The sequence below is a fragment of the Oryx dammah genome, unplaced genomic scaffold (genome assembly GCF_014754425.2).
Source record: "Oryx dammah isolate SB20612 unplaced genomic scaffold, SCBI_Odam_1.1 HiC_scaffold_19, whole genome shotgun sequence".
Classification (NCBI taxonomy): Eukaryota; Metazoa; Chordata; class Mammalia; order Artiodactyla; family Bovidae; genus Oryx; species Oryx dammah.
In genome coordinates, this window is record NW_024070203.1 from 11861693 (window position 1) to 11871412 (window position 9720).

General features: G+C 36.8%; 1 long non-coding RNA gene across 1 annotated transcript; it reads left to right on the forward strand.

Moving 5' to 3' along the window:
* The first annotated feature begins 824 nt into the window (after positions 1-824).
* Positions 825-5290, forward strand: LOC120878689. The gene is made up of 3 exons (XR_005724613.1): positions 825-936; positions 2430-2433; positions 5271-5290. It is a non-coding gene; the product is annotated as an uncharacterized LOC120878689 (long non-coding RNA).
* The last annotated feature ends 4430 nt before the right edge of the window (positions 5291-9720 follow it).

Genomic DNA, 9720 nt, shown 5'->3' on the forward strand with positions numbered 1-9720 from the left:
TTCTTCTTTTCCAGTCCAGATTCCTTTTACTTCTTTTTCTTTTCTAAATTTTGTAGCTTGGATGTCAAAAACTATGTTGATTAATAGCGGTGAGAGTGGGCACACTTATCCTATTCTTGATCTTAGAGGAAACCCTTCAGCTTTTCACCATTGAGAATACTATTGGCTGTGTGGATTTGTCATTTAAAGAATTTATTATGTTGAGGTATGTTATTTCTATGCCTACTTTCTGGAGATTTTTTGTAATAAATGAGTGTTGAATTTTGTCAAAAAACTTTCTTTGCATCTACTGAGATAAGCAGAAGTTGAATGGATCTGTGAAGACGTACAAGACCTTCTAGAACTGATAAAAAATATGTCCATTTCATTATAGAGGACTGAAATACAAAAGTAGGAAGTCAAGAAATATCTGGAGTAACAGGCAAATTTGACCTTGGTGTACAAAATGAAGCAGGGAAAAGGCTAATAGAGTTTTGCCAAGAGAATGCACTGGTCATAGCAAACACCCTCTTCCAACAACACAAGAGAAGACTCTACACACAGAAATAACCAGATGATCAATACTGAAATCGGATGAATTATATTCTTTTTAGCTAAAGACCGAGAAGCTCTATACAGTCAAAAAAACAAGATGGGTAGCTGACTGTGGCTCACATTATGAACTCCTTATTGACACATTCAGACTTAAATTGAAGAAAGTAGAGAAAACCACTAGACCATTCAGATATGACCTAAATCAAATTCCTTACAACTATACAGTGGAAGTGACGCATAATTCAATGGATTAGATCTGATAGGCAGAGTGCCTGAAGAAATATGGACGGATGTTCATGACGTTGTACAGGAGGCAGTGATCAAGACCATCCCCAAGAAAAAGAAATGCAAAAAGGCAAAATGGTTGCCTTGAAGAGACCTTACAAACAGCTCTGAAGAGAAGTAGAAGACAAAAGAGAAAAGGAAAGATATACCCATGTGAATGCAGAGTTCAAAAGAATATCAAGGAGAGATAAGAAAGTCTTCCTCAGTGATCAATGCAAAGAAAGAGAGGAAAACATAGAATGAGTAAAGTAGAGATCTCTTCAAGAATATCAAAGATACTAAGGCAACATTTCATGCAAAGATGGGCAAAAAAAAAAAAAAAAAGGACAAAAATGGCATGGAACTAACAGAAGCAGAAGACATTAAGAAGAGGTGGCAAGAACACAGAGAGCTATACAAAAAAGATCTTCACGACCCAGATAATCATGATGGATGACCACTCACCTAGAGCCAGATATCCTGGAATGTGAAGTAAAATGGGCCCTAGAAAGCATCATTACAAACAAAGCTAGTGGCGGTGATGGAATTCCAGTTGAGCTATTTCAAATCCAAAAAGATAATGCTATGAAAGTGTTGCACTCAATATGCCAGCAAATTTGGAAAACTCAGCAGTGACCACAGGACTGGAAATGGTCAGTTTTCATTCCAATCCCAAATAAAGGAAATGCCAGAGAATGCTCAAACTACTGCACAATTGCACTCATCTCACACACTAGTAAATTGATGCTCAAAATTCTTCAAGCAAACCCTTCAACAGTACATGAACCGTGAACTTCCAGATGTTCAAATGGAATTTAGAAAAGCCAGAGAAATCAGAGATCAAATTGCCAACATCCATTGGATCACTGAAGAAGGAAGAGAGTTCCAGAAAAAAACATTTATTTCTGCTTTATTGACTATGCCAAAACTTTTGACTGTGTGGCTCACAACAAACTGTGGAAAATTCTAAAAGTGATGGGAATACTAGAACACCTGACCGGCCTCTTGAGAAATCTGTATGCAGGTCAGGAAGCAACAATTAGAACTGGACATGAGGAAATAGCCTGGTTGCAAATAGGGAATGGAGTATTTCAAGGCTGCTTATTTAACTTATATGCAGAGTATATCATGAGAAAACCTGGACTGGATGAAGCACAAGCTGGAATCAAGATTGCCAGGAGAAATACCGATAACATCAGATATGTAGATGGCAACAACCTTATGGCAGAATGTGAAGAAGAATTAAAGAGCTTCGTGATGGAAGTGAAAGAGGAGAGTGAAAAAGTTGGCTTAAAATTCAACAGCTGGTGCACTGGGATGACCCAGAGGGATGGTACAGGGAGGGAGAAGGGAGGGAGGTTCAGGATGGGGAACACGTGTATACCTGTGGTGGATTCATGTTGATGTATGGTAAAACCAATACAATGTTGTAAAGCAACCTCCAATTAAAATAAATAAATTTATATTAAAAAAAAAAAAAGAAAACTAAGATCATGGCATCTGGTCCCATCACTTCATGGCAAGTAGATGGGGAAACAGTGGAAACAGTGACAGACTTTATTTTGGAGGGCTCCAAAATCATTGCAGATGGTGATTCTAGCCATGAAATAAAGACACTTACTCCTTGTAAGAAAAGTTATCACCAACACAGACAGCATATTAAAAAGCAGAGAAATTACTTTGCCAGGAAAAGTCCATCTAGTCAAATATCTCTGGTTTTTCCAGTGGTCATGTATGGATGTGAGAGTTGGACTATAAAGAAAGCTGAGCTCCAAAGAATTGATGCTTTTGAACTGTGGTGTTGAAAAAGACTATTGAGAGTCCCCTAGACTGCAAGGAGATCCAATCAGTCAATGCTAAGGGAAATCAGTCCTGAATGTTTATTGGAAGGATTGATGGTAAGCTGAAACTCCAATACTTTGGCCACATGATGGAAAGAACTGACTCATTTGAAAAGACCTTGATGTTGGGAAAGACTGAAGGTGGGAGGAGAAGGAGATGACAGAGGATGAGATGGTTGGATGGCAACCCCAATTCAATGGAAATGAGTTTAAGTAAACTCCAGGAGTTGATGATGGACAGGGAGGTCTGGTGTGCTGCAGTCTATGGAGTTGCAAAGAATCAGGCACGACTGAATGACTGAACTGAGCTGAACTGATTTTGGTAATACAATTTATTTAGCATTTTAGATATGTGTATCTTTTATGATTTAAATAAAATAAATAGTTAACAAAAGTAAAAAAGAAGTTTAACATTCACAATCGCTATAAGAAAAATGATTTTTCACGATCATTTCAATTATATATACCATTTTAATTGTAAACTTTACTAATTACATGTTTATGACATCTCAGGTATAGTATGTAAGCTGTATTTTCAATTTTCAAAGTAAGCTTCATGTATAACTTTGATAAAAATAAAAAAATAAATTTGGAAAGCAAAATCATGTATAAAAACTTTAAGCTAACAATTATAGATTTCCCTCCTTTAGCACGTAAGAGCTAAATGTTTCTATTTTTTTCATAATCAGCTGACTTCTTTGTGCACTTATATTGTTTTTTTTTTTCTAATTCAGTGCTTTTGACACTCAATAGAATGCTTCTTGTTGAGAGGATTTGCAGTATATTTGAGCCAAAATCAAAAAAGGAAGAAAATGTTTAAAAGTTTTAAAACTAAGATTGTTAAATCAAAAGATGAAATAAAATACACTAGCCCAAAACATGTTTAAACGAGACAAAAATATCTTTCCTCCCTTCTTTCTTTTATTCTTTCTTTTCCATCCTTCCTCCCTTCCCTCCTTTCCGCTCCTCTTTCTCTCTTTCTTTCACATTACATTCAATGTGAAGTGGTGAAAACGTGACTAGTGTATATTATTAGCTAAAAAATCAAGATGAGTAACTTATTTTTCAATGTCAATATTCAGTGATTACACTGGTCATGATTTGTTCCATCTTAACTTGAGAATTTTAACAATACTGAGAAACAGAAGACAGAACCTGAAGTAAATACTCATTTCAAAGTATTGAAATTTGAGCTAAGCCCATTTTGGCTTTTCGAAATTCACTTTTTTTACATAATATAATAATTATTGGTGAAATACTGCATATTCACACTGAGTACAATGAGAGGAAATGTCCATTTAACAGGTTATATTTATCAATAATAATACTTTCCAGTCATTTTCTCTTTTTGCTCTTGGCCCTTTGGCAATCTTTCTGCATATTATTTTATGCTAAAGTTATTCTTAAAATGAATAAGCCACAAAACAACTGAATGCAATAATCGTGCAGAATGCATCAGGGGTACAGTATATAAAAAAAAAAAAAATTGCAGCTTAGTCTGTGCCCTGGGAAGAGAAATTTTCCTTGATGTTTCCATAGCTGTGGATGGGATAAGGTAACTAAAGTCTGAAAGAAATTATCCCAAGAACAGAGGAAAAAGATGGAAAAGGATAACCTCTTGATGGAAAAGACCAATGTTCTCCTATGTTTCAATAAGTAATGAAAATATTTTGTTTATTCATATATAAGTGACTTTTTATAATTTATACCATAAGATACAGATTCCAGTAATTTTTGAATAAAGTGGTAACCTTTTCTATCAATTTTTCAAATAATATTTGTGAAAAGTGGTAACCTTTCCTACCAATTTTTCAAACAATATCTGTATTGCTTTCTACCAATATATTGAATAAATTAAATCAGACACCCCAATCTGGTTCTCCTCTCTCATTAGTTTACAGCAGAAATAATACATTGAAGAAAATAACATAAATTTTCCTCTCTCTCTCTCTGCCTCATTGCCTCCTGCCCTTTCAGATTTCTGGACCACTTGAGAATTTTACTGACTGCATAAAAATTTTAGAAATCAATAACTGGAGACCTTTTATCCCATCCAAGGCAGTGAAAAAAATACACATTGACAGCTACAGGTAAGATATTACTAATGATTCTTCAAATAATTGTTCAAATAATCTCACCAAAAGTAACATATCTACTTTGAAATCATCTACTCATTTAATCAATGCTGGTCATAGCAAATACCCTCTTCCAACAACACAAGAGAAGACTCTACACATGGACATCACCAGATGGTCAACACCAAAATCAGATTGATTCTATTCTTTGCAGCCAAAGATGGAGAAGCTCTACACAGTCAACAAAAACAAGACTGGGAACTGACTGTGGCTCAGATCATGAACTCCTTATTGCCAAATTCAGACTTAAATTGAAGAAAATAGGGAAACCCACTAGATCATTCAGGTATGACCTAAATCAAATCCCTTATGATTATACAGTGGAAGGGAGAAATAGATTTAAGGGCCTAGATCTGATGGATAAAGTGCCTGATGAACTATGGAATGAGGTTCATGATACTGTACAGGAGACAGGGATCAAGACCATCCCTATGGAAAAGAAATGCAAAAAAGCAAAATGGCTGTCTGGGGAGGCCTTACAAATAGCTGTGAAAAGAAGAGAGGTGAAAAGCAAAGGAGAAAAGGAAAGATATAAGCATCTGAATGTAGAGTTCCAAAGAAGAGCAAGAAGAGATAAGAAAGCCTTCTTCAGTGATCAATGCAAAGAAATAGAGGAAAACAACAGAATGGGAAAGACTAGAGATATCTTTAAGAAAATTAGAGATACCAAGGGAACATTTCATGCAAAGATGGGCTCGATAAAGGACAGAAATGGTATGGACCTAACAGAAGCAAAAGATATTAAGAAGAGGTGGCAAGAATACATGGGAGAACTGTACAAAAAGGATCTTCACAACCAAGATAATCATGATGATGTGATCACTAATCTAGAGCCAGACGTCTTGGAATGTGAAGTCAAGTGGGCCTTAGAAAACATCACTAAGAACAAAGCTAGTGGAGGGGATGGAATTCCAGTTGAGCTGTTTCAAGTCCTGAGGGATAATGCTGTGAAAGTGCTGCACTCAATATGCCAGCACATTTGGAAAACTCAGCAGTGGCCACAGGACTGGAAAAGGTCAGTTTTCATTCCAATTCCAAAGAAAGGCAATGCCAAAGAATGCTCAAACTACCACACAATTGCACTCATCTCACATGCTAGTAAAGTAATGCTCAAAATTCTCCAAGCCAGGCTTCAGCAATTCGTGAACCGTGAACTCCTTGATGTTCAAGCTGGTTTTAGAAAAGGCAGAGGAACCAGAGATCAAATTGCCAACATCCACTGGATCATGGAAAAAGCAAGAGAGTTCCAGAAAAACATCTATTTCTGCTTTATTAATGATGCCAAAGCCTTTGACTGTGTGGATCACAATAAACTGTGGAAAATTCTGAAAGAGATGGGAATACCAGACCACCTGACCTGCCTCTTGAGAAATCTGTATACAGGTCACGAAGCAACAGTTAGAATTGGACATCGAACAACAGACTGGTTCCAAATAGGAAAAGGAGTCCGTCAAGGCTGTATATTGTCACCCTGCTTATTTAACTTCTATGCAGAGTACATCATGAGAAATGCTGGACTGGAAGAAACACAAGCTGGAATCAAGATTGCCAGAAGAAATATCAATAACCTCAGATATGCAGAAGACACCACCCTTATGGCAGAAAGTGAAGAGGAACTAAAAAGCCTCTTGATGAAAGTGAAAGAGGAGAGTGAAAAGTTGGCTTAAAGCTCAACATTCAGAAAACAAAAGTCATGGCATCTGGTCCCATCACTTCATGGGAAATAGATAAGGAAACAGTGCAAACAGTGTCAGATTTTATTTTTGGGGGGCTCCAGGATCACTGCAGATGGTGACTGCAGCCATGAAATTAAAACACGCTTACTCCTTGGAAGAAAAGTTATGACCAACCTAGATAGCATATTCAAAAGCAGAGACATTACTTTGCCAACTAAGGTCCGTCTAGTCAAGGCTGTGGTTTTTCCTGTGGTCATGTATGGATGTGAGAGTTGGACTGTGAAGAAAGCTGTGCACCAAAGAACTGATGCTTTTGAACTGTGGTGTTGGAGAAGACTCTTAAGAGTCCCTTAGACTGCCAGGAGATCCAACCATTCCATTCTGAAGGAGATCAACCCTGGGATGTCTTTGAAGGGAATGATGCTGAAGCTGAAACTCCAATACTTTGGCCACCTCATGCGGAAGAGTTGACTCATTGGAAAAGCTCTGATGCTGGGAGGGATTGGGGGGAGGAGGAGAAGGGGACGGCAGAGGATGAGATGGCTGGATGGCATCACTGACTCGATGGACGTGAGTCTGAGTAAACTCCGGAAGTTGGTGATGGACAGGGAGGCCTGGTGTGCTGCGATTCATGGGGTTGCAAAGAGTCGGACACGACTGAGCAACTGAGCTGAACTGAAGGTGAATCAACAATCACATGGTGACTGTCTCTAAGGAGTTTATATGGTAGTAGTGGAGATATCCGTGAAATATTTAAATGAAGGTATAAATATGAAGAGTTCTTTAAGAAAAATAAAAAGGAGATGGCTATGAGAACTTTATATATTTGAATGTAATCAAATCTGCTTTGTTCACAGGTAGATAGATACTATGTATATTCAAAAATAAAGGAAACACTTCTGAAAGTAAAAGGATAATTCATTCCTCATTGTTTCCCCTTTGGCTAATATATTTAAATATTTTTGGCACCTACAGTGGTTGAGAGGGTGCTTTTTGATTTGTTTACTTTAAATCAAATGAAAACCTGCAATTCACACTAGATGGATTCTAGAAATTTTAATATAAATTCAACACAAGAAAGTCCTTATATTTTACAGTTAATTCTTAATTTATTTTGAAAGTCAGTATTCATTTTTAATTGATTTACTGTTAGCAGTATTTCCTAATATTTAACTCCAAGATTCCTTGCTCTCTACCTTCTCTGTTAAATACTATGATACATTAACTAATACTTAAATGAACTAAGGACAGTCAGTTCAGTTCTGTCACTCAATCATGTCCAACTCTTTTCAACCCCATGAGTCGCAGCATGCCAGGCCTCCCTGTCCAACAACAACTAGTAAATTCATTGAATAATGATAAAATCCTTTGATAATTTATATAATCATCCTCTAATTTAACAATCTGGTAAAGAAATTTTTTTTTTTTTTAGTTTTACAATGATGTATGGCAAAACCAATACAATATTGTAAAGTAATTAAAAAATAAAGTAAAAGAAAAATAAAATGAAGGACACATTTAGCTTTTGTATGAATAAGTATAAAACAAGAACAAAAATTGCATGATCTCAGATATCTACAATGCAATTAGTAAGTGCCTCGTTTTTTCTTGGCTTCTCTTGTGTGTGTTAGTCACTTAGTTATGTCCAACTCTTTGTGACCCCATGGACTGTAGTCTGCCAGGTTCCTCTGTCCATGAAATTCTCCAGGCAAGAATATTGGAATGGGTTGCCATTTCCTTTTCTAGGGGATCTTCCTGATGCAGGAATCAAACTTGGATCTCCTGAATTGCAGGCAGACTCTTTGTGGTCTGAGCCACCAGGGAAGCCTGGGCTCTATTAGAAGACCTATTTTATCAACTAGCAATGCTATTCAGTCATTTGACCTCCATTTTGTTGTATTGATTCTTCAACGTGAAGTAATATTATCCCTTTTTACAATATCTAACATAGCTGACAACATATAAAAGGCACTTTACTTGTATTTAGACTTAGAGCAAGTGGAGACTGTTACATTTCTCTGAAGATTTACTCAGTTTCCCTCAACATACCACCACTTTATTTAAGATCACTTATCCTAAGAGAAGTATTGGATTGGATTCGTTTGTAACATAGATTTCAATGCCTAATTTTGTGAATTACTAACTGTATGACACTGCTCATGAGTGTATGCTCAGTCATTTCAGTCATGTCCGACTCTTTGTGACCCTATAGACTGTAGCCCAATAGGCTCCTCTGTCCATGGGAGTCTCCAGGCAAGAATACTGGAATAGGTTTACATGTTTTCCTCCAGGTAACCTTCTCAGTCTAGGAACCAAACCTATGTCTCCTGTATAAGGCATATTCTTTACCACTGAGCCACCAGGGAAGCCCATGTATGACACAAAGTAAGGTTTAAAATTTTTCACAGTCCTTAGTCTTCTCTGTAAAGTCAGTAACATTTCCCCCATAGTTCTAAATAAGTTATAATTGGTCTCTTCTCTTTGTTAAAATCTCAGTGACAGTGGCCTTCTTTGCTAAATTCACCACGATCTCCAGAAAGTTGCACCTCTAGTTCTTTCTCCAGAAGCAACTTCTCCATTTCCCAAGCCCTTCTTCACTAGTCCAGCTACTTCCCAAGCTCAACAATGACCTCATTAGGGAGACTCCTAGATCTCGCAAATGGCAGTGACCTCCCACTCATATCTTCTAGTCACTCTTTATTTCCATAATTTGTTTTTTATGCTTACCAGAGATGTCACTTTTTGAATGTATTTCTCTATTTGCTCTTAAGTTTGCTTCATGGCTCACTTCACTATGATTTGAGCTCCTCACAGGAATGGACTCTGCAGGCTTCTTTGATTTCTGTTTACCCAGGGCCTGGAATGCTCAAAAATGCTCAAAGATGTGCTATATAAAATATTTTGTGATTCTACTGTGATTATTTCTTCAAAGAAATTTTTATCTTGAAATTCTTTGAGTCACTCTACTCACTGATTCTCAAACATTTTGGCCATTGTGCTTTTAAAAATTGCTTTGCAAATAACATTTTTAAGTGGAATTATTTATCACTATGTACAGGAGATGGCAAGAGAGAACGTCGATATTATAGGAATCAGTGAACTAAAATGGACTGGAATGGGTGAATTTAACTCAGATGACCATTATACTTACTACTGTGGGCAGGAATCAGTTAGAAGAAATGGAATAGCCATCATGGTCAACAAAAGAGTCAGAAATGCAGTACTTAGATGCAATCTCAAAAACGACAGAATGATCACTGTTCCTTTCCA